At 39.5% G+C, this 25,125-nt stretch overlaps 2 protein-coding genes across 8 annotated transcripts in view; one reads left to right on the top strand and one right to left on the bottom strand.

Moving 5' to 3' along the window:
• ZFHX4 (zinc finger homeobox 4) overlaps nucleotides 1-21,545 on the bottom strand; it is a 202,357-nt gene extending 180,812 nt beyond the window's left edge. For 2 of the 5 annotated variants that reach the window (XM_002710646.4, XM_070075243.1), the window contains exon 1: nucleotides 21,142-21,545. The gene's annotated coding sequence lies outside the window, so the exon portion shown is untranslated. Of the gene's footprint in view, nucleotides 1-18,778; nucleotides 19,273-20,286; nucleotides 20,375-21,141 lie in introns of those variants that run through there. The other 3 variants (XM_008255678.4, XM_070075244.1, XM_051843852.2) reach the window with 2 other exon arrangements.
• Nucleotides 1-25,125, top strand: part of PEX2 (peroxisomal biogenesis factor 2) — a 754,438-nt gene that overhangs the window by 332,199 nt on the left and 397,114 nt on the right. The window lies entirely within an intron of this gene.

Below are 25,125 nucleotides of genomic sequence, written 5' to 3'. Positions count from 1 at the left end.
GCCTGCAAACCCTGGCTACTGTAATAGCAGCTTGATTACAGCTTAAGCTTCTCTGAGTCCCTGCAGATCTCTCAGTTTGCAGAATGATGGCACTGTACACAACAGCTGAGCAGTCTGAAACTTTAGTGTTTATTTTCAGCCTATGACATAAACACTGTCTTGATTTTATGAAATGGTTAAGCAACCAAATTTCCAATCTTAAAATTGATGGGATCTGTAACTTCAAGAACAATAGCACATTAATTTAAAAGTACCAGCACTTTCACATATCCTGACCATTTCTGCAAGAAAGGTTAAAGTTGCTATAAGATTGCACATTATACTGGCTGTGGTGGACAGGCACAAGTTCAGTCTGGTTGCTCCTCCCACCCCTATACTATTGCTTAGTGGCAATAGGCTTTAAAAAAAAAGTAACAGAGAGCTAAAAAGAAAAAAATACTATAATATTGGGTTCACCAATATTAATAAGCATTTTATAAATTCCTTTTAGAAAGTTCTCTTTGAAAGAAGACATCATCAAAGTTCACAAGGCATATTAAGTATGAAGAATAGCTTATTAATACTCTATTTACTATAATCAAATCTATTCTTGTCATCTAAATCAGAGAGGAAGTGATCAGTTTAGAATGCATCAAAAGATCTACATAGATTGAAAACAAAATCAAAATTCGTTTTGGTATCTGAGATTGTTAAAATGACATTCTAATTGCTCACGAATCAAACATCACAAAGCCTACTGTGTAATTTTAATCATTGATGAGCTCCAGGTTAATTATCCTCATGGCATGCATGCAGCTTCTAAAATGGTCTGAAATAATCTGATAACCATAAGCATAAAACCTAATAATTTTCTAATTAGTCCACAAACATTAATGTTTACCTTCACATTTACCAATTCTGTACAAATACTATATACATACTGAAGGCAGCCAGAATGCCTGTAATGCAATCCCCTGCTGGACTGAAGGGAAAGGGAAAGCCAGGAAAAGACCAGTGATTTGGAGTGAAAGCAAAGTGGTCAGTGCTAAATTAATGATGCTAGATTAAAATATAAAGTTCCAGAACCCAGAGTTTTTCCCCCAATGATAAAATAATCTTAGGTTTGATGCACACATCTGATACGTGGACAATTTACCTTCATTTTAAAGAGTGAGAAAAGCTCCCAAATGTTTTACAGCTTTATAAGAGTTTCCAAGCTGTTTTTATCATATTTTGAATTGCTTTATCTTCACTCCTACAACAGCTCTCAGCCCCCAGAAACACTTGCTAGAATTATTACACACATTTCAAATGTACCTCTAATGAGTTGTATGTAAATGTTGGCTAGATGCCAAATGGACTCTGCAATATAGGATCTCACTACTTCTCTATACAAAGTAGGACCCATCTTTTTATTTTACCTTACAAGAGCCAGATTAACTTCAAAAATGTAATATCATTGCTATATAAAAAACTTAAAAACTACTTTAAGGAACATATCACAAGTTAAAGCAATGTGTTAGGATAAAGGAGTATTTTGTGACAAAGCTTCCCCATACTTATACACAAAAATACTGATCCATTTCTTCTCAATACACATTAATCAGAAACTAAATAAAAAACATTAGTCTTCTATATAATCAAATTTGCATAGCATTCTAAAACTAACAACAAAACTACCCAAATGGATATAGCTGGTAAAACACAGCCTAATTTTTATCCTGAAGCTGTGGACTATAACCATAGCAATATATATCATTATATTCTGGTGGATTTGCTCTAGTTTGTGAGTTAAAAAGTTATTTAGAACAGTATGGACAGCGACACTGAATAGGATGCTAAGTGATTTCACTGTCATCAATGTCAGAGAGGTATTTTTTTTTAAATCAGTGTGATCCATTTAGAAAATTTACACTAAAGTTTTTAAGTCCCAGGAAAAGACCACAAAGATAACCATTTAACTTAAACCATAGAATTCATTCCAAAATGACTGCGTAACAAGTTAACTCACTGTAAAAGTTGCTTCACCATTTAAGCTGGTTTCTATTTAGTCTTCACCAATTTCTATTCTCTGCTGCCAAACATTGTATTTTTAAAAATCACCAAAGTCCTCAAGAAATTCCTAGAAGAAAACCTAATATCATTTTAATGCTAAATCAGAGCAATACATACCTGCTGGACTGCTTAGAATATGTGTACACATTTTTTGGTATTCTCAGTAATTCACAAGATCAGTGACTTTGATCATGTCAGATCCCTTTTTCAAAACTAATAGACAATATGCAGAAAAGAACTTTTTACTACCCGTTCTGCTTTGCTTTCGTCTGCAGGCACTGCTGCCTAAACTCTGCTCTGCTAAATGAGCAAACCCACCTACAAGGAGCCTGGCTAATGAAAGGGGGTGCCTTCTGAACAATAGAAGAATTCCTTTGCATTCAGAAAGCAGAGTTCCCATTAGAACCCAAAATCAGAGCGGCCAGTTTTACCTCTGTTTTTTAATTGAGACTGTCCCAGCCCTCCTCTACGGTCCAGTGAGACAGTGTTTGTGAAATGATTAAAAAGAACGTGATCTGATCAAGAGGACAGAATAATGGGAAAGGAATGCTAGGTTAGCCACTCAGCTAAGTGCTGGGAAAGACCAATGCACTCCTTAGCCTATTGTTTTTATTCTCATCTGCTCTTTAACCATCTCTTAACACTTTGAGTCTTTATTTACTCCATTTTTAAATGGGTTAAAAGTTGTCTACTTACAAGAGAATTTGGTAACAAGTTACAAATCCAGGAAAAAAATAGAAAATAAATAAAAATCCTTGAATTATATCAAGTTTCCAAAAGGTCATCACTGTCTCTGCTGTGGCCTTTTCCCCATTCCAAATCCTCTATCAATATGTCATAGTGAGTTAGGCAAAGACAAAAGAGAGGCGCAGTGTGAAAACGGCACATATATCTAATCCTGACAAAGCAATGAATAGACCTTCACAAGTATAATTATACTTGTTTATTTGTTGCCACGTACAGAGAACTGATGAAAAAAATCCATCAAAGTGGTATTATGCAGACACCAAGAGCCTCTTTTCTTTGGTTGCTAAAGCCACATTGAGGCTTAAATTCCTTATTGTTAAATTCAGAAGAAAGAAAAAAAGATTTTTGGCTGGACTTTTTTTTTTTTTTTTTTTGCATCAGTTGCTGACAGATCTTTTGTGTACAAGGCAGTATTAGTTCACACCGCTACCTCATTTTTACCCATGTTGGAATTCATAATTACAAACTACTGTACAGAAGCTTTTAAAAGGGTATGGTGTGCTGACCAAGAGAAGAAGGTAGTGAAGGTGTCCTTTCCCACAGTCTCTTTTGATATCAAAACACAGGTAAAATACCTGTGTGGGAGCACCAGATACGTCAGAAAACATCTTTGATCTCGGCCTTTTAAGTGGGTGCTAGTGGTTTTCTTTAAGGCAGCCTTCTCTGCAATTTGCTTATTTTAGTGTATGTTTAGCATTTCATAAAAGATTGCAAAACTTCTCATTCCCATTGCAGTATTAAAAATGTTAGCAAAAGGGAAGGCAAATACAAGGATGTCAAAGGACTGAAAATATGAAGTAAAAAGGTTTCAAGCCCAACTATTAAGGAGCTATTATGGTCCAATAGTCACTAAATCAAATAACTTAACAAAAGCACATTTTTAGAGGTGGGGGGAGTCAAACAAGGTTGTTGTTTTTTTTTCCCTTGCAGGATAGAAATATATCAAAGTAAATGCAATCTGCATAGTTAATGTTTGTGAGCTTTACAATTTAAAACAGAAAAGCTGTAATTTTTCTTTGCTGGCAATCTGGAAACACTCTGGAGTTAATTACAGCTGATTCGGAGTGAACCACACAAACAAAGACCAGTCTATGTCCAGACAATTATACTGCATTAACCAGCTTAGAGCTTCCTGCTGATGTTTCGGGCTCTTCTGTTACACCCTTCTACCTTCCCAGCACGAGAGAAAATGCTTCTGCAAGGAGGAATTAATGAAGAGAACTGCAAAAGAATGTGTGACGACCTCTCCTGACATGGCAAAAACGTTCCACCCATGTCATGACAAAGGGGAGAAGGTAATTAAGTTTGAATAGAAGGATGTAACCAAATATATTCAGCATTTAAAACAAGCACATTTTTAAAGAGGGAAAGTTTACAGAGACAAATATGAGTGTGTCCGTCAACTAAGTCATTTCCCCCTATTTTCATCTCATTTTTTCTCATTAAAAACTAAATTAGCTACTCCATGCAAATTTGTTTCTTTCTCTACAAATAGGACCCTTGTAATGGATGCATAGTCATCCTCTCCCTCTTTGATTCTTTCTCCTTCTTTCTGTTCCTCTCTCATCTCATTTTCCCCCAGCATCTTGCACACCACTAAATCTACATGGACTTCCTATGACAATTACATAGCATTAAACATTATGTGTTGAAGAACTGAAGAGGCAAGGTATATTCTCAATTTGATTAGTTGTGGGAAACAGGAATTTTATTCAGTTTTCTTTACAACTTTAATTGAACTCTGGCCACTTTCCTTGGAGAGGAACCAATAATCGCTCTTTTACCAAATTACACTATTACATGACTCATTTTATTTGTTTGCTTCAAGAAAACTTCATAATCAATGTACAAGATAGACCCAACACACTTTAGCTATCTTCTGCAAACAAATTTTGGTGCCTTTCACCAATCTAGTTGATTTCTAATTTTCTTATTCATTATAATTGAAAATGAAGAGTTTGCATTGGTGTGAGACAAGGACATTAACTGTAATTAATTATGTTCAATGCCTCTTTATGACTCTTTTTTTGATACTGTTTTGCTACTATTCCAGCTGACACTGGGGCTTTGTAGTGATTGCTTCATTAAAGGGTAAGGATGTCCTAATCAGCTAAAGTATTACTAGAAAGCTGTTGTTTGCCAATACTGTGAGAATATACTGACTTTTTTTTTGCTTTCCTTAAAGAAGAAAAAAGTATCTCCAACTGCCAGTGACCCAGCCACACTTAAGCATCTATGCAAAGTAGGATTAGAATTTAATGATTACATGATCCCCTCAATTTTTCTTCCCTAAATAAATATGAAACTATAAATCAATCAGGTGTTATGTTAAATATATATTTATATATTCTCTCTGAAAAGACTAAAAGTTTATTTAAATTCCACTCAATTTTACAAACATCTTAATGATGGAAAGAATCCTTTTCCTTCTCAGATCCCTCTCCCTGAGTCCCTATCATGTTTGAAAGTTCAAGTACATAACACTGCTAAATAGGAAGCATTAAGATGGTACCCTTTAGTTTTCCTTGGAAGGAGATGGATTGAATCAGTCATTATTGAAAAGTTATGAATTACATTTGCCCTGTTTTTTAAATGGTTATAGACTTGATGTTTAAAATGTAATTGACTGATCTCTGGCATATACACAATCTAAGAGTGTTTAGTTGATAATGTTTTAAGTCATAACACAGGAACATTTAAAAACTTAATTTTAACTGGCTTTATTAAGGTATATATAGCCATATAGTATATCTTCAAAAAGAGATTTACTGTTAGTGAGAACCATTATACACATATATGTTTAATCACAGTCAACAAGAAGACAACATAGTCTAACATATATCTGTATTTCTTCCTTCTTCAGTTATTCAGATACAAAATTGATTATTGAATGACTGACAACTGAATATTTAAAAAAAAGTTGTATAATTACTTGTATTTCATGGTTACCACTAATATGATCTCATAACTAAACATAACAGTAAGTGTAATGGTATTTTTTTAAAAAAATTCAATTTCTTGCAAGCTAAAACCTACCAAACTTATCTTTATAAAACTAATCACAGATCAAGTATTCTAGCAAACATTCCTATTCCCTGAGCAATGATTTCAATTATTTCATGCAATTTCAACTAATTTTAATGAAGAAAGTTATATACATAATTCTTCAAATCACTACCAAGTGCCTCTTACTTTATAATATTCACAGAATCTACCAAATACAAGTCTCTTTTTATATTCCAAGCAAATATTCTAAATCACTTTATATTAAAACCCACATTAGGACTAGTATAATAGAGAACATAAGTGAAATGCCAAGTTTTCTTCTGGATGAAATATTGGCAAATTTGTGTTTGATCACTAAGATTAGTTGGTTATTTTATTTCTATTATGAAAAGCCTTTTGTTTGGAGGGGTTTTTTTGGTTCTTCTTTTCTTCTTCTTCTCCACCACCATCCCCCCCCCCCACCCCCCGCCCTGCTTTGGACTGAAAGTTAATTTGACTGCTGCCCATCAGTGAAGTGAGCAATTCGGTAATTAACTTTTGTGTTTTAAATGTATGAACTTTAATTAGATTTCATTATAAACAAACAAACGTCAACCATAATTATAAGCTCCTTGGTTTACCCACATATTATCCCTTTTCAAACAAACTTGATGTCAGACAAATTAAAATCAAGCAGCCAGCAATTTTGAGTTGAATTTTACATGATCTGCTGGTAACCTGATTACTTTTACTTCAATATCATTACAGGAAAAGTATTTCAGGAAAAATAATTACAAGAATTCCAACAGGAGACAAGCTTAATTGTATTGATTCAAAAGATGCATGTTCAGAGGAACCATGTTGAAGGAATAATGTTATCTCAAATCTACAGTTTCTATTAAAATGAAATTGTCCAGCATGAAAGAAGCAATTTAAGATTAGTGTCTGCAAAACTAGAGATACTAAACTAACTAAATAATTATCTGGGCCCAATTATCTTATACTTTAAGTAGCAAAATATCAGTGTGGAGCAACTACAAGGCATGAGGTTTGCAGGTTTATTTACTGACTGGTGTATCTATTAGGACCAAGAACAAGTGAAGCTGTCAGGACATAATGAAGGTAAATGATTAGTTAGCACCAAGCCTGAACTCTTCTTCAATGCAATAAGACTTAATTAAAGTTTACCACCAAACATCAACCAAAGCAAGGATGTTGATCAGGTTTCAACATTAAGTGCAAACAGACAATAGTTGGCAGCAATTAGTGCAGCTATCAAATGACATGCAATGATAATTATACATTTAAAACAGCTAAAGAGCTAGGGGAAAAAACTAATCAGACTCTTTGAGGACAAATACTCAAAGGACAGGAAACAGGTATCAGATTATTTCACTTTAACACTGTAAATCAATAGAATTAAACAAGAAAAGGTTGTATGGGTACATTATCTGAAAGAGAACAGTTAACTGGACCCAATGTGAAATAAATCTGCTAGTATTGCTCCATCAAAGATAAGAACTTCTGTAGCTGAAGAAAATAAGTTACTTTTCAATTAAAGTTGCAGAATGAAGTCTGGGTAAAGAAAGTTTAGCTTCTCAGTCTTGTATAAATTCAATCGTGCAACAAGTATTTCATCATAGTTATTGTTATTTAAATTGTTAACTTCCACTCTACTATCAAAAGTACTTTGTGTAGCCATGTTACCTTTTTGTAGTCAAATATTATCTTCCTGAAAACTTTTTTAGATGGATGTTAAGATTAGAATTATTTTACTACAGCTAAACTTGAAACAAAAGCCATATGTACATCCTTGTTTTTTAGCGCATGTTATGCACGTCTTCCCTCGATGCCACTCAAACCTATGACTTCAACCTTGCTGAAATCAATGATCCCGCATACAGCATATCCTTTAGAATAATTATAATAAATCACCTCCTTCTTTTCCATGGTTTCTGGACTGCAACCTAGAGCATGTCTCCAGAAATGTGCCCATCTTCATGACCTCCACCCCCTTATTTTCCCAACTAATTCTGTTATGCTAAGGATTTCTACACAGTGTTGGTTAATCCCAATATTTCCCTGGAGCTGAATCTAAGCCATGGCCGGCTCCCAGCACAAAAATGCCTCTCTCCAAAAGCCCTTCCACCCGCTTCAGCACTCATACACTCATCGTTCCTGACATTTTCACTTCAGCCATGACAAATGAGCTGATGACTCTGATGTGATTGTACGGGAGGATGGCTTTATCTAAAGATATATCATTAACTCTCATCACCATCTCCTAATATGGCTCTTCTATGTTCATGTAATCTGTTGTGAAAACTTGAGAAAAAAATTTTTGTAAATACACACACTATAAAATTAATGAGACCAACTTCATCAAAGGAAGAAAATTGAAGCCAGAGTTGACAGGATGGGGTGGGGCAAGGGAAAACTAGCATTAACCAAATGTTACTCTAGGGATTTAAGTAACTCCACTCAACCTCTGTCCCAGTGCAAACCAGCCAGCTGACCAATTCTTAAGGGTTCCTTCCCTCAACATGGGCAGCTAGAGCAGACCTTAATTTGTAAAATGATGCAAAGGTATCCTCTCCAATAAATATGGCTAATCAATTGCTAAGCCATTTCTTTGTTTCTATCCCAGAACAGTAGCTATTTATAGTATTGTTACTAAATTTCTATAAATTCACTTTAGTGGGGAAAGGGATAGCCAAAACCGAATTTACACTGTGATCATCATATTCTTTCATTAGAAACAAGCTATATTTTTCAACTATTATTAAATTTTCAACTATTATTAAAGAGCTCTTCAAGCTCTTTGCAAAGGGAAGCCTTTCCCTATAGCATAAACACCACAGAACCTTTAGGTTAAGTTAGAACCCAGGTTCCAGTTACATAGTTCTTGTTATGTATACTATGGACTTTACAGAGTAGACACTTGTTATAACCTCTTCTCTCAATTCATCTGAGGACACACAACCAGTCAGAGTCAACTCTAGCATAACAGGCCTCAGGAAAGGAGGTCAGGCTTTGAGGTAAAGTGCTATTCACTCTTGGACCATGCAAGGAGCTCTTTATTCTTCTTATTGGCATCAGTCCCCCTTACTAGAGCAAGAACAAAGCCAAGTGCTCGTGTGAGGTTTATGAATAAATCAGAGGTGAGCCACTTTAAGTGCTGCCCATGATTTCCTTGTTGACAGTGAGCACTTAAACAGGCTTCTAGGACTAGCAACTTCTGCAAACCATAATGATTCCTAATCTTCACCCTGTTTCATTTTGAGAACTAAATGACCCACCCCCTCATTTTTCCTGCAAGTTTTCACCTTTCAGGCAATTTTTGTCCTATCTCTAACACTTTAGCTTTATAATCCCAGAACAGTCAACTTGACCTATAGTCATCTCAGGAATAATAACAACTAAGAAACTTCCTCTGCTTGGCAAAATTCCACAAATAAAAAAATCTAGCATAGCCAATTATTTTCATATTAATATTATAGATTTTTTTGATATGGGAGGAGCTAAATCAACTAGGATGAAAAAAAATGTTAAGTGATTTGCTTAAGAGGACACACACACACATTAAATGTCATCAGCAGCATTCTGCAGTTAATCCTGATGTTTCCCAGGAATTTATTTGAGCTTCTGTTTTCTTATCGGTTAAACAAGAGGACTGTGCTATATCCCTTTCCACTCCAACAATCTATGGTTCTAATATAAAAACCATTTAGATTGCACTGGCAGATAGTTTTCTCTATGGAATTTTCCAGGACAGGCCCAGCTGTTTTTAAGGTTGTATATATCCTTTCAGTGCTTACATTTCAAGGGAAGAGGCAGATTCCAGTAGTATAGTAAGCTGAAGTTTTCTACTTATAATTTTTAATTATCACAAATTAATTTATCCATTCATCCATTCAACAGGCGTTCACTGAACAGCAAGCATTTGCCAACAATATGCCTATCACTGTGGATACAATAGTTAAACAGACATGGTGCTGCCCTCATGAAGACTGCAATTTATTTGAGGAAACACATAAACAAGCATTATGAAAAGTGCTAAGTGCTGATTTTTTTAACAAAATATATCCAGTATTCAGTAAATGCTCAGTTTTAAATAAATGTGCTTCAAATCAAATGTCAAATCCAGGGCCTATTATGACAACCAGAACATAGGGCTGTGCACACATTTTATTTTTATGAGATTTTAACAAATATTGTGAACCAAACATACAAACACTAAGCAGAATCAAACTCAAAATTGGCAACTTACAATCCAAATACACCTAAATATATACCATAAAAATAAATAATAATTTTAATTGTTTATCTTACATGTAACACATGTGAAATTGTTAAGAATTTAAAGATCAAAAAATCCAAAGGATTTTCCCACTGAAAAATGAATTATTATAAAAAAATAAAGAACTGTGGTCTCCTCTAAGAGATAAAGCAGGTGGAGACTCATAATAATTTGGCTATAAAATCACCCAAGAAAATGTAACAGTTATGTAATACTATTGAACTCTCAATGGCTGGATTTCTTCTCTAGACTGGTATAAATATTTGTTAATAGGGTATCATGTGACAATAACTATATTCCTATATAACATATATCCCTATATGAATATGTTATATTTTCATATATAACTATATATAAAATATAATTATACTGAGTATAGAAAGGTGTTTCTATGCATCTATTCCAGTTTCGGAAAATCCTCCAATTCAAAGGCCTTTTAAGCAGATTGGATCAACTTCAAGTTGGAAATAAACCTTGTGGTCTCTGCTATTATTGTATTTAATGGACAGCCTGGAATCTTGAGCTGTGGATAGACCAAAGTCTGAATTATTTAAAAACTATTTCTGTCCTAATTTGTGTATTAGAAAAATGGAGACCCAACAATGCATTAAATGTCTAGAAGCCCCTCAGAAGCAAACCAACTTGTGATGATGGATTGAAAAATAATGATCTGGAGAGCTATCCACCTATAACCTTAGATGCCAACTAAGATGTCAATCAGAAAACATAACAAGAAGGATACCATCCCTATCTCCACCTCCTGGACATACCCAATTGCCTAAATCCTACTTCCTTCCCTGTGGGAAAAGGAACAACTCTATTCTAAATATGTATGTAGATTAGCCAGTTATGGAAAAGGAAAATAGAGACTGGAAATCAGACACCCTCACATCCACTTATTTTAACATTCACAACAGTTTGTTCTTATGTAATCTCTGAGATATAGATGAGAAAACTGAGGGTTCAAAAAGATTAAATAACTGGGATAAGGCCAGCCATAACAGGAATTTAACCCAAGTATCTTCCAGATCTATTACAACAGCTATTGGTCATTGGGTTGCCAAAACATGGAGAAGATTTTCAAATATCTAATGCTGAAGTTGTACTTACTCAAAAAGGAACAGGAATCCAAAGTATCTATAATCAAAAGAATAGCTGGTATTAACTAGCTGTCATTCTTTCTATATACTTTAATGGCCCTAAAACATCACGATGTTGTCCTTGTTTACTTTCCTTACACAGAATGGAAACCTTGTTCTTGTTCACACCATGTCCCTGGTTATTAAGAATAAATTGTAAATCACTAAGATCATCAGTATTTTTATGAATCATGGACCTTTCTCAGCCACTCAGAGCACCTAATCCAACCTTTTGCTTAAGGCAAAAGTACACTTAACAGTCGCGTTGACACGAGGCAATCCAGATTCTACTTGTTTCCTCTTGGTAACAGAGAAATCACTCTCTCAATGGAGACAGCATCACAGTTGGATTACTGTTGAACATTTTCCTGTTCCTCACCATTTCCACAATTTCCATATTGATTATGCAACAAACACTTTCCCCAACAGCCATATAGTTGAGAGACCATTGGTTCCAGAGTTGTGATATCTAATATCTACGTTCTTATCTTCACATTCTCCTACCTTCCTGGTAAGTAAATGGTACTCTCCTAAATTCATTATCTCATATTTTTAAATAAGCTAATTGAACTGAATGACTAAGGTGGTTCCTAGGCTCTAGCATTTTTACAGTTTCCAGTTGCCTTACTGCCTACCTTTTTTTTTTTTTTCTGTTGAGATTGTTTTGGCCAATTCTTGGAAAAGAAGCTCAGTCAATAAGAGAAAATTTCACTGACAACCACGGTGTTTGCATCTGAAGAGGAAAAAATGACAATAACATGGGAAGAAGGTACAGTTGTGTGTGTTCGTGTGTGTGTGTACACGCATGTGTTCATTTATACACACTTCTAGTGAGCAGCAGTGTTAGGATGAACCACAGCTGTATCTGCCAAACCAAAATAGATTATTTGTTCTCAGTTAGTGAGCTCAAGGAATCTCAAGTATTAATTACATTATTCCTAAATCTACATTTTTTTATTTTTAGAGAAATACTAAGAACTGTATTTTGGAATGTATTTCGAATCACCATTTATTAACTGCAAGTTTAATGAAGGTAACTTGGGAAGGATAAATCTAACAGTAATTGAGTGCCTTCAATTTATTGCTCCAAACAGGTAAATTTTAAGATTCTCCAGAAATTTCCTCTTACAAAGTTTTGTTTTGTTTTTAACAATGCAACCAGGTGGTATACACTAGCTCACATGTTTCTGCATTTTAACATTGTTAAAGCTATGGATTTCCTTTCTTCTTTACAGTGAAGGAAAAGGATTTTATGGACAGTTATAAAATGCATATTTTAACCCAAAAGTCAATTTTCTCTGGTTAAAATGATTTAGATCTTAGTAAATATTTGCAGAATGCTTTCTGCTTTTATGGCTGGAACACAATGGAACCTATAAAGTTTGTCTTTAGAGGTATGTGTTATAATTCATAGCACTCAGTAATTATCATCTGAGCACTGTTGTATCCCCAGGACAGGCAAACACTAGAAATGATCTATCATTTGAGTATATGATGCTGGTGTGTGAACCTATGACCTCAGTGACCAAATCATCGACTCAGGGCTTCTTCTGGACCACTAAGCCATTATGATATATTAACTAAGTAAATCTGCCCAAATTCTTAAATTGTGTTTGTGCTTTTATTTCCAGAATGTTAATTGTATTAAAGATAAATATGACTCTAGTGTGAAAGCCATTCTTTAGCTGTATGCACACATTCAAAAATGCCTCAAAATAGCAAGGATTTTATTTCACTGACAAACCTTTCATAAAGCAGGGCAATAGAGAGCAGTCATTCTTGAACTGAGGATTGTATGTCAAATGTGAAACCATATCAAACTTTCGAGGCAACTTGTGAACCTCTGAAATGAGGGAATTAACAGAACATCAAATCCAGCAAGATCACAAGGAGCACAATCCTTATGCAAGAAAATAATGCCATTGAGCCCTCATTAAAAGCCCATTTCGTCCTTTGTCATCAAAGACTGAGTGCACTAAGATCTTGGTTATATCATCAAGGATAACTAAAACAAGTGCCAAGAGAAATTGTGCACTTTTAGTTCTCACATGTGTCCATCTGTTCACGTATAAACATATATTCTGCTTTCTGTCTGATTCCTAAAATCTTGATATCAGAATACCCTGGGCTTTTGCCCATTTCCTAAGAATGCAGACATCACATAAGCTACTATTAACCCATGTGTGATCCACTTCCATGGTGGCTGGAAGACTGCCAGTTACAACACATGGTGCCTGGTTAACAATGTCTTAAAATATAAATGAATTTATTTTTTAAATTAACACATTTTTCTTATGGAAATACCTTAATAAGCCCTTATGCATGTAAAAGAATAGCCTCCATGTGGATTTTTTTGTTCTTTTAAGACTTTTTTCAAGCATATCATAAAGTTAACCATAAAAGTTTCTGAAACAATCCAGAATTTCTTGACAAATTTTAAAAAGGGTTCCAGTAAAGAATTTTGGTGACTATATAACAAAGATCAAATAGTTTTCCTCTACAATATGCTGTACTCAAGAGGCAACCCTTACACTTAAATTTATGTGAAAACACTTCTGATTTCCCAAGTTTCCACATAACCATCTTAATAGTACCTCGGCAACTAACTGCAAAAGTGATGGGGCAGATGGCAGGTCTACAGTCCAGCAGCAAACATGGGAAGAGGTTGGTATCTGGTGGAATCTTCCAGCCCTGCTCTGGGGCAGCCTTCAATGGATCACTTGTAGTGACCTCAAACCGGAAAGTGCTTGTTTAAAATGTATACATATAAATAATTATCTACACTCCACTTGATTTACATATACACAAAAGAACCAATTCCCACCTTTGAAAGTGTCTTAACACTTATGGTATTTTAACTGCCCTAATTATGGTTTAAGAAACATCATTAAGAGCCCTGATCACATTGTCAACTGCTAACCAGTTACAGCCCTAAACTAGTGACAAGGGAAAACCCTACTGCAAATGTATCCAATAAGTACTTAGACATTTTTTAAAAAGGATTTATCCCTACATAAAACATATAGTACACCTACAAAGCAATACGAAGACTGCATTCAGAGCTTTGTGAATTAAATCCTAAGAAAAGAATTCTGCATCCTCTTGCAGAACCCGCTCCCAGCTGCAGAATCTGATAGGCCACTTAAAACACTTAACATCGCCAAAAGAGTACACAACTCTTCCCCAAGTAGTGTTCCCCCAAAGGAGACAATCACTTACAGTCGATGGGAGACAAACACTGTTCCATCATTAACTGAATTAAACATCCATGCCACACTACTGGCCCCTTCTAAAATAACTGGTTTTGCCATCAAAGTGCTGGGAATTCTTGATACCCAACAGTCAATATTTGTCATGTTTCTGAAAACTCTTCTGCATACAAACCTCTGTTGATCATAGTCTCCCTCCACTATTGTCACACATATTGCTTCCCAGTGATGATGAAAACTCAGGGCATGTTGTAAAGTTGCTGAAATCTGAGCCCCTGCTTGTTTTCTCAAGTCTTGGACAAACATAACTTTAGAGAGAGCAGAGCATAGGCATAAAGAAAGAGAAGCCTGCATTTTCATCTTCCTTTCATCTTAGTCATTCAGCCAGCCATTCAGGACCCTATTCAACAGAGCTTTTCATTATGCAAAAAAATGCTAATCCTTTTCCGATGCTTTCACACTTGTATAAACCCCCATTCCTCCAACTGAAAAGCAATTATATCAGTTTACCTTTCTGTCAAAAACAGGATTAATATTCCAATAACAGAATCTCCTTTCTTTTCCTATCTTTTTGCTTTAGGAAACCACAGATTATTAGTAGAGGCATTCTTAGAACAAGAATACATTATTTTAAATATGATTATGTTAACCAATGGGTAGAAAAGAGCGAATAATAAGAAGAAAAAAGTCCTTCAGTTACTGCAGAAACTCTTTTCTGTGACAGAACTGACCTTCCCTTTACAGATTCCCAAAGAGAACGAGACTCACTCTGGTCTATTAATCAGAAACAAATTATGAAAGAATGTAGCTGGACTGGTTGACACTATCCCGTCTTGGGAGACTCAGTAACAGCCTAGTAACAATGTCCTCTTCATGGGTAATGAACAGCCATGACAAATGGGGCAGAGAAACTATTTATTTGCATATGCAAATTCTCACACAAGGGAAACATGTACAAACAAGTGTCATTGTAAGGTGGATTAGGCAAACAACGCTTTCTTTTTAGGACATTCTGCAGCCCAGAACATTAGTCAGCACAATTAAACCAGTCTCCATGGAGACTAATGAAATTTCACCATGGTATGAGTTAAATTAGATAGCTAGTTATGTGTTTCCACAATCCAACCTGAAATCCATTATTGTTTCAGAACAATACAGCAATTGTGCCTAGCTGATCTTTGCCAGCTCAACAAGCTCCTAAGTTGACAATTTGCATATGTTAATATAATTAAGCACTAATTACATGAAACTTGTACATATTCACATGCACTTTCCCTGGGTGCTTCTCAGTTTGAACCTTGGCCAAGTCTTTAACCCTTAGAATGATCTTGGGGTGTGGGAGGGTGGAGGGGGGGGACAAACCTCTGCCTGTGGGTACAGCCCCTAGGCAGACACAGAAAGGCTCCTCATTTATAAACACAAAGCTTAACCTGGCTTCTCATATTTCTAGCAACAATGACAGAAAATATTTTGTGAGTGTGCTAGAGACCAGGGATAAAGAAAATGAAGGGGTGGGGGGATAGATTAGTGTTTAAAGACTCAAAACAAGTATCTTCTCAAAGGAAAGCAGTAACATTCATTTCAAGATGTTAAGAAAGAATTTGTTCTCATTGACGTTGTCGAACCTTGGGAGATGAAAATGGTTTGACAACAGCAAAAATAGCAAGCAGAAAAGGGAAAAGGAGTCAGCAGCACCTAATGAGCTTTACATAAATATATGCAGAGGCAATTAAGCAATGTTAATTACTATGACAGCAGTTAATTGAATATAATTAGATATTTTAAGCCACTGAATAAAGCATAGTTAAGATTAATTTTATTGAGATTAATTGTAAATAAGGATAGATTAACTCTGTGTTTTGACAGGCATAAAAAGTAGTTCTGCAAATTAAGCAGGAGCGTGGCCACCAGTCCAAAAATCATATATTATTTTAATGTCACACCTCAGAATCATCTCCTCTATAAACATGACTTTTCAAACCCAAACAGACAGGAATCTTGAAGAAAAACAAACAGCTTGCAGAGATTAAAGAGCCTTTTGTCCTTTTTCATGTGCATTTCTTTTAACAGACTAAATTAAGCGAGTCTGGTGTACGTTTTTTAGGAAGGAACATTTCACACTGAATGGAAAAAATGTTCTATCACATATGAAATTCGTGCAGCTGTGCGGAACTTGGTCCAGATGGTTTAAGACTATAAAACACCACCAAATGATAGACAGTAGGCCTTCCCAAGATTATGTGATAAAGTCACAATCTTTTATTTTGACCTCTCCAACCCAAATTTCTGCTTTGTATTAATTCCCATCAAATCATGTATTTTCTTTCATAACAGTGTTTCTCAAACATGGTAATAAGAAACATTGTCCCTACTAAGTGCTAGAAACGAAATGCAGAAAGAATTGCAGAAGGCCTGCCTCATTTAACAGATATCAGCTAAGTCATTCAGCCACAAAATGCAATGATAGCTGTGACAACAACGTATGCAAATGACACCACTTGATTATTACTCTCACAAACAATGTTTCCTAAAAATGTGTCCCAGGAAAATCTTGGTAAATGAAAATCCTCCCCAACCCCCACAAATACTTTCACACCAACCTGATTCATGGGTGTTCTTTAAGAAAATTAACACAGTCCTCAAGAATGCTGAACAAATCACTAATAAGAAAGGAGCTTCCATTGATTTTGAAATAAATCAATAGGTGATTAACATAATATTTTAAAGCGGCAGAATGTATATATGTGTTATACATTACATACACACATATATTATATTTTCAATACCTTTCAGCTCTTAATTGAAGAAGGGCTTTACACTACTGAGCCTGGCTCTACACTGCCTCACAACTTCTTTAGGATGCCTTTAGTCTTTATAACGAAAATCCTAAAATGGTCTGTGAAACAAGACTACGACAAGCCATTCTGCAGTGAAAGATTTTAAATCATCCAGCCTCTTCTAATAGACTTGAGACTTATTGAGGTAGAAACCATAAAAAATGAAGAAGGGAAATTTAATCCCTGAAATATTGATTTGCACATTAATATCATATAGGCAGAGGGCAATTTGGCTTCGTGGAAATGACACATTGTCGACCCTTGGTGAAGTCAGAGCCAATCTAACTGCTGAACATGTCTGAATCTCAAGAGTTATTAAGGGCTTCCCTTCTTGCCTTTATGACTTTTCTTCAGCCTACCAATGCAATCTTAAATGTATTATCTTTAAGAAATAATTGTAAAACCTCAGGGGTTTTCCAGTTAATGGAAGGGAGGCCAAACCACATCAGATTCTGAAATGCAACATTAAACCCTTGCAATCAACAAAACCACCTCAATTCTCATCCATCCAGTGCAGGATCTAATATTGTTATTAGAGATAATCAAATTTCATTGTGTAAATTTAGGCTCATGGTCAGAATGGAAGCAGTAAATTCTGCAATATTAAACAGCGATTTTCTCAGCCTCCTTGATGTTTTCCTTTCTTGCTGCAGCATCTTTTAAAATAACCCAACTAGCTCAAAATTAATGAACACATTTGGGCTCATTTGCTAAAAAACTGCAGAAGACTACAATAGAGCTGAATGTGTCTGCCTCATTTTTAACTTTAAGTGGCAACTTTCACTTCATGGATCCAGAGTCCACTCTCCCTGTCTAACCCTACAGTTGGTGCTGTTGCTCTGACTTACACAGCTGGTTTACCTGACCTTTCTTTGTTCCTTGGGTACATTTCACTTTGCAGATTTATGGTATTTCCCCCATATTTCACTGACTCTATCTTCATTGCCATAAAAATGAAAACACTTGAATATGAGTTTACTTTTTCTTAATCCAAAAGCAACCAGCTATTGAATAAATACACAGTGATGCTCTCCCCAGCTTATACCATAAATATTAAAACCATTTAAAAAATAACTGTATAAACCTTATGATCCCCACACTGAAGCCAGGTGCAAGAGGTTAAAACAGCTGGCTAGCCATCTTTTATTTTTGTGTGCCTTCCTGCTGATTGAAACCGCAAACCTTGAAAACTATCAAATATTCCCTTAAGGACTTTTTTTTTTTTAAGATGAAGAAGGAAAAAAAAAAAAAAGAAAACCTTCATTCTCTTTAATATGCTCCTCAGTGGAGAAGAAAAACTCTAAAACCCAATCAGTCACAGAGGTAGTGAAATAATTCCGCATATATCCTTTCTGTTTTATTTAAACCACCCTTTCCAACAGTTTCTATAGACAGTTGTTTTTATTCTTCAGTTAGAAAAGAAGAAAGAGGAAAAAAAGAAAGAAAGAAAGTCTGAGCTTGCTCTGTCAGTTTTGCCAGTAAATATAAAGTAAAACAAGTGTTGATGGCACCGAGAGTGTTACATACCCGGGCTGTGTTTTTGCATTGCTCTCAATGGAAGCGATCGATGCCCGTGTCACTGTCGCGTCCCAATCGCAGCCAAGTCTCAGCCTTAATCTAAGCAACACCCGAAAAGGCAGCGGCAGCCGCAGCCTCTCCCTCACTCTGCCATCCATCCACCCAACTAAAAATATAATACTACATATGAGCTTTAACCACTCCACGTTTATAGGGATCAAGCCACTGAAAATCCAGGAGAACACAATAAAAAAAAAAAAAAACCTCCTTCTGTCTCTTGTCTCTCTCTCTCTCCTCTCCCTCTCTCTCTTCCTCTCTCCTCTCTCTCTCTGTCTCTCCTTTTGCCATCTACATGATCCTTGATTAAACATGGAACAGAGTTAATAAAAAAGGGGGGGGGGAGGAAGGACTCAAGGAGAGGAAATGCAACTGTCAGAAATCGGGACGGCCAGATTTCCTGGTGAACCTGCCTCTGTCTGAGTCAGTGTCAATCCACCATCTTCAGCCAGTGAACTTGTCTTTGGGTTTTTGTTTGGTTGGGGGTGGGGGGTAGGGGGTGTTGTTGTTGTGTGTGTGCTTTTTTTGGCAGGGGGGAGGGGAAAGGCAAGGTGGGGGCCGGAGGTGGGTGGGGGGAGAGTGGAGAATGTGTGTCTGTGTGTGTTGAGTGTGTGTGTATGTGTGTGTATGTGTGTGTGTGTGTGTGTGTGTTTAGGGGTCGGTTGTGGGGGGGTCCGTGTTTGCGATCTGAACCTTTGGTACCTACAAGGAGGGTGTCTTACCAAACGGTAGCTAAAACCTCACCAGAACCGCGCGGAAGTGAGGAGTCGCGGCCAAAGGCGCTCGCCGGAGCCTCCTCTCTGGGCCGGACCCCAGCCCAAGCGGCCGAAAGGAACCCCCCGCCCGGATCGCAGGTAACAAAAGAAATACAAAGCAAATGCACAGTCTTCTGGGGGGGGGGGCAAGGGGACAGGATGGGGGACCTCCTGTAAGTTGGGCATTGGCAGATAAACTTTATACAATTCCACGAGAAATTTTATTGTTTTTTTTTTTTTTAAACCCATAGAAAAGAGCAGAAAGAATGGGGGTGGGGGGGATAGAAGTAGCAGGAAGGCGAGACCCGGCGCATTCCAGCCGCTCTGTCCTTAGCGACTCTGGGCCGGAAGGCGCGCTGGATGCCAGGAGAAGCGAAGGAGGTGAAGTTCATTTGTAGACAAGGAACCCTTTTGGGGGTGGGGGGGGGGGAGAGGAATGAATCAGTTCTCACAGCCGGCCACAGCCCCTCAATACACACACACACACACAGAGACAGACACAGATCACACACATACACACGCACACCCCTTGCCCTTTGCCAAAAAGAAAGGAAAAGATTCTTGATCCCAAGCCGCGGGCGTCTGTCCTCTTGTCTAACGCACGCCCGGCGGCGAACGCGCCCCTAGCGAGCCGCTGCGGCCGCCGCCGCCGCCGCCTCCCGGGTCCCCAGCCCCGAGGCCGGGCGATCCCGCCTCCTAACGGACCTGCCTTCCGTCCGCCGGCGCCCGCGCCCGCGCCGGAGCCGCCGCCGCCGCCCCTGCCCGCCCCGGCAGCCGGGCGTCTACCTGCAGCCGCGGCTCCGGCCTGGGGAACCCTCTGCCCTGTACGCACGAGCCCCCGGCCTCCGCCAGCCCTGCGCTGGAGGCGCCCTTCGGGAACTTGAGAAGGGGAAAGTCGGGGTGGGGGCGGTAAGCGGAGGAAGGAAGACGAGGCAGGAGAAGGTGGGGAGGGGGAGGCAGAAAGACAGGCGCGCCAAGCCCCACAGACCCACGTCCAAACTTTCGGAGGCTGATGCCGAGGCAGAGTCATCCCGACCCGGGTGCGGGGGGCGCGGGGCGAGCGGGGACCCCCACCCGGCCGTTGGCCGCACTGCCGCGGAGCTGACAGCTTTCCCCGGCTGCGAGACTGGTCCCCCCGGGCTCGCGGAGGAGACAGACCCCCGAAAAGACAGGAAAAAGGAGAGAAAAACTGCCCGGCCAAACGTGGATGATCCGCCACTTGATCCAAAAGTTAAATCCCGAAAAAAACGCAGCCCCCGAAGAAAGTGGAAAATCAGGTCCCTCGGTGCCCCCTCCTTCCCTCGGCGGAGCAAATCCTTGAGCCAAAAAAAAGAGGGGGAAAGAGATAGGAAAGGGGGGCAGAGCGGAAGAGATGGTCGGGATGAGGGGATGTGCGCGAGCCAGCGCGAGCGAGCGAGGGGCAGAGAGGGAGAGGCGGAGAGGGAGAGGGCGAGAGGGAGCGAAATATCAAAGATTGTGCAAGATCAGGCTGGAAAGATAATCGATACTCGACCTAAATTTAACACAAACTACTCAATAAAAGTTAAAGAAAAAACTTACTTTCCATTTCCCCTGCAGTTCCTACTCGATCTTCGCCTCTTTTTTTGTTTTTGCTTTTATTTTACTTACAGCTGATCACATCCAAGTCAAACGAGAGGGTTCATTAAAAATAAAAAAAATAAAAAAATAATCCTCGAACTTTATTGGGTGAAAATAAAAACGCTGGAGCAGAAAGTGGGGGGCATGGAGCGGTCCTCGGGGGTCCGGGAGGAGTTAAAGCATGTGCCGACCGCGGTCTCGCTGTTTGGTTGTGAAGGGGTTGGGAAAAGGAGGAAAGGAAATGAAAATCCGATATGTCTTTATTCTGCTAATTATTATCGTTTTAGCCCTGTTTAAAAAAATGGCTGATTAAGTTGAGTGCGCATGTCTTTGTGTGTCTATTCCCGATATGCACTCTGGGAATGAGAGAGGAGAGCGAGGGAGAGGGAGAGGGAGAGGGGGGAGAGAGAGAGAGGTGTAATTAGTGAGGTGATCAACATTCCCCAGACTGCAAATGACGCGCAGCCGGGACTCAGAGCAGCCCGGGAGTCTCGCAGCTTCCGAGGCTCGCAGCGCTGCGGCTGGAGCCCGGGACGCGGCGACGGCAGAGAGGACCGGCGATGGGGACCTCCGGGGCTTGCACCCCACGCACCCCTGCGCGCGGCTCCCAAACTTCATTAGACAGACAGACAGACAGACAGACACACACACACACACACACACACGCACACACACCCCAGAGAGGGAAGCAAAATAAAACATAACTGCCGCCAATGCACTGCCCTTTAACCATTTGAGATGTTTATTTTCCACTTTAATGAAGCAAAGTAATTATTGTCCGAGCAGAGATTGGTTTACTGGGAAGCTTTCAAGAGAAATGGGAGTTAAGGTAACCAAGAGCTTTTCTCCGCTTGGTTTATTGCCAGGGACACAGGAACGCACTTCGATGCCGAAATACGGGGGGGGGGGGGGGGGGGCTGAGTAAATATGCAGATGTATGTAAATAAAGGGTGCCTGACTGTGTGCAAACAGAGCTCAACCCTGACTATAGCAAGGGAGGAATGCGCTCTGCATCCTCAGGCATTCTTCTTAAACTCCTATCTTTCGATTGCCTAGGCAGCCCAGGAAATCCAGGGCAAGGGAGATGGAGGTGGTTAGTTTAGGCAAAGTAAACTTCCCAATGAGAGTAAGTGGTGGTTGCAAGGGTGATAGTGGGGGTCCACGTCTAGCCTTTATGTAATGTTCTTGAATATTTTATCAGAATTGCGTAAGTTCAATGTAATAGCTTTAAGAAGACTTAGGGAAAAAAAACCTTTCATCTTTCCAGTCTGTTGAGTTATCTTTCTTGAAGCGCATTATGATGAATTTTAAAACCCCACTACAGATCTCATTAGAATGAAATATACTTGGTATTTTCTGGTGCAAAATTTAAGGTGGCTGATTTCTCATTTGAAAATCTAATTATCTCTTTCCAATATTACAGATGTGAATATGAGTGACACTTTCATTAAAAGATAATTAACTAAAACTAGGAATAGACATACTTTTAAATACCCCCTACTGAAAATGGAATCTATACATACAGAAGTATATATTCAGATAGCATCTTGACACACTGCCACAGCAGAGGTCACAAGGAGACACCATCTATGTAATATTTCAAAAATAGGAATTCTAGGGAGAAAGTGAGAGCAACAAATCAAACGATTTAAAACCAGGAAATACTTGCAATGTCCAGCTTCCTGGACAGGTGAAGTATAGGCTGCTTTTGAGTTGACAGGCCTTTGAAGTTCTGGATCACCAGGATCTGCTTCAAAACCTTGTCTCAGGCCTTAAGTGCCAACTCTACCAAACACCAACGAAAGGTTTATCGCACCAGCGCTGGGAACTGCAGAGGCTGCAAACAGCATCTTTCTGGGCCTAAAACCTTGCATTATCAGGGAACCTCTGAAAGAGCCTAGGACTAATGCAAATGGGAATAAAACCCAAACCAAACACCTGGGAAGATAAAAGCATAGTCCTCCTTGGAGCAGACCTAGGCCCAGGTCAGGAAGGCTGGCTGCCTTCAACAGCTGGCTAAGGTTACAAGGCGAGTTCAGAGGTTTGGAGTGGAGAATAAAACCCAGATATGGTCCTTATTAAGAGTCAAAAGCAAATCAGCACCTCAGGAATCTGAAGTCGGTGCATGTACTAGTTTTTTAGAAACTAGGGCTACTAAATGTTAACAGAAAGAAAATGATTCTCTCCAAAGATTCCATTCCTTTTCAAACTTTTTTGGGCAGCAATCTGCTCAAAGTAAAAGCTTGCTGCTACTTCTTCTTCTTCTTCTTCTTCTTCTTCTTCTTCTTCTTCTTCTTCTCCACCTCCTCCTCCTCCTCCTCATCTTGTTTTTAAAAAAGGATTGTATAGTTACTTTGCTTACAGCTCACCTTCACACAGTCACAGTATCACCAATTTACTGTGAGGATCTGATTGCACCTCAGTGGGGCTTACTCATGTGCCTTAAGAAATATGCATGCACACAGGGGTAACATTTAAATTCCCTGTAACTTGTAAGTGGAAAAGGTGTTTATGTAGCGTTACTGTTTACTGAAAAACATCAGCAGAGAGCACACATTCAGGTTTAAAAAAAAAAACTATCTGAGGTGTGTGCTTGGGGGGAAAGGGGTGGGGGTTGTTAAAGAGACTGAGGGGAAATGAAGGCAGGGAAACTTTCAGGTTCAAATCAGAAAAGATCAAGCCCTTTGCGGGAGAGGGCTCCACGTACAAGCTCACTGATGGAAAAACCATTTCCTGCGATTTCAGACGGGTAAATGCGTATGAAGAAGGAAACACCTGAGAACAATAAGTCTGTTTCAGGCTCAGGTGAAGAAAGGGGTCCATTTCTGGCATGGAGGAACAGGGAAATGATGATGATTTCGTTTTCTTTATTTCTTTGCCTTTTTCTCCTTGAAACATCATCAATAACATTAATGTCATTAATGTCAAAACAGCAAACGTCAAATCATTTTCAAAATTTGGTGGCTATTTCTTCTCTACGATCCCCCACTGCTGTCTTTCCTTGGAAAATTGTGTGTGTGGTGTGTGTGTGTGTGTGTGTGTGTGATGTCTTTAATCATCTTTCTTGTCTCCTTTCACCTCTTTCCTAAGAGGAGATGCTGGGGGTGAGGGTCGAGGGTTAATGGGTTGAGGGGAAGGGGCAGAGAGGGACTAGTGCAGTCAAGAGTTCGCTCCAGGGCTTGGCCTCGGAGCGCGGCAGCGCAGGGAAGGCTGTCGGGGAGAAGCGGCCGCAGGTCTGCGTGGGGTGGGCCCGGAGGCGCGGAGCGCGGCGCCGCGGGCAGGGGCGCGGCGAGGCGGGCGAGCCCGAGCCCTGCCCGCGGGCTGCTCCGGGCGCGGGCGCGATCCGCGCAGCTCGACCCGGCTGCGCCGCTGCGCCGCGGCCCCGCGCGCCCTCCTTCTCCGCCCCTCGCGCCGGCGAGCCCAGCTGCTCCTCCCGGGTCTCCGCGGACCCCTTGCCGGCCACCTCTGACCCCGTCCCCTCCCCCGCCCCCATCCCGCTGTCCCTAAACTCAGCGCGAACCCGCCGCCGCCGCCCTCGCGGAACCTTGGCTACTTTTCATTTCAAAGTGAAACGAGCAGAGGTTTCCCTGCCGCAGCGAGAACTTTCCCCGGACCCTCTCCCAGGCTCACCCGGGCCCGAGCCAGGTCCACGGCAGAGCTCCGGGGACCCCGCCGCTGAGCACCGAGTTGGGAGCGAGCCAGGAAGGGATACCAGGTGTTTGGGTGTTGAGTGTTGGAGGCAAGAAGTAATTAACATTGAGACAAAAAGTAATTTCCACTTCTCGACTTTTTTTTTTTTTTTCCCCTTCTCGGTGCATTTTATTTCCCAAAACTACACCGAGGACACTGTGGGCTTTACAGCCGCTTTAATGAGTCTTGGGCTGTGTGTGCGCCCCTTCCCCGCCCTGCCCTCACCTCCCTTTCCCCCACGCCCCCCCAGCTCCA

Source organism: Oryctolagus cuniculus, chromosome 6 (assembly GCF_964237555.1).
Source record: "Oryctolagus cuniculus chromosome 6, mOryCun1.1, whole genome shotgun sequence".
In the NCBI taxonomy this organism is placed as follows: Eukaryota; Metazoa; Chordata; class Mammalia; order Lagomorpha; family Leporidae; genus Oryctolagus; species Oryctolagus cuniculus.
The sequence above is the reverse complement of the archived record's forward strand: the minus strand, read 5'-3'. Positions and strand labels throughout refer to the sequence as shown.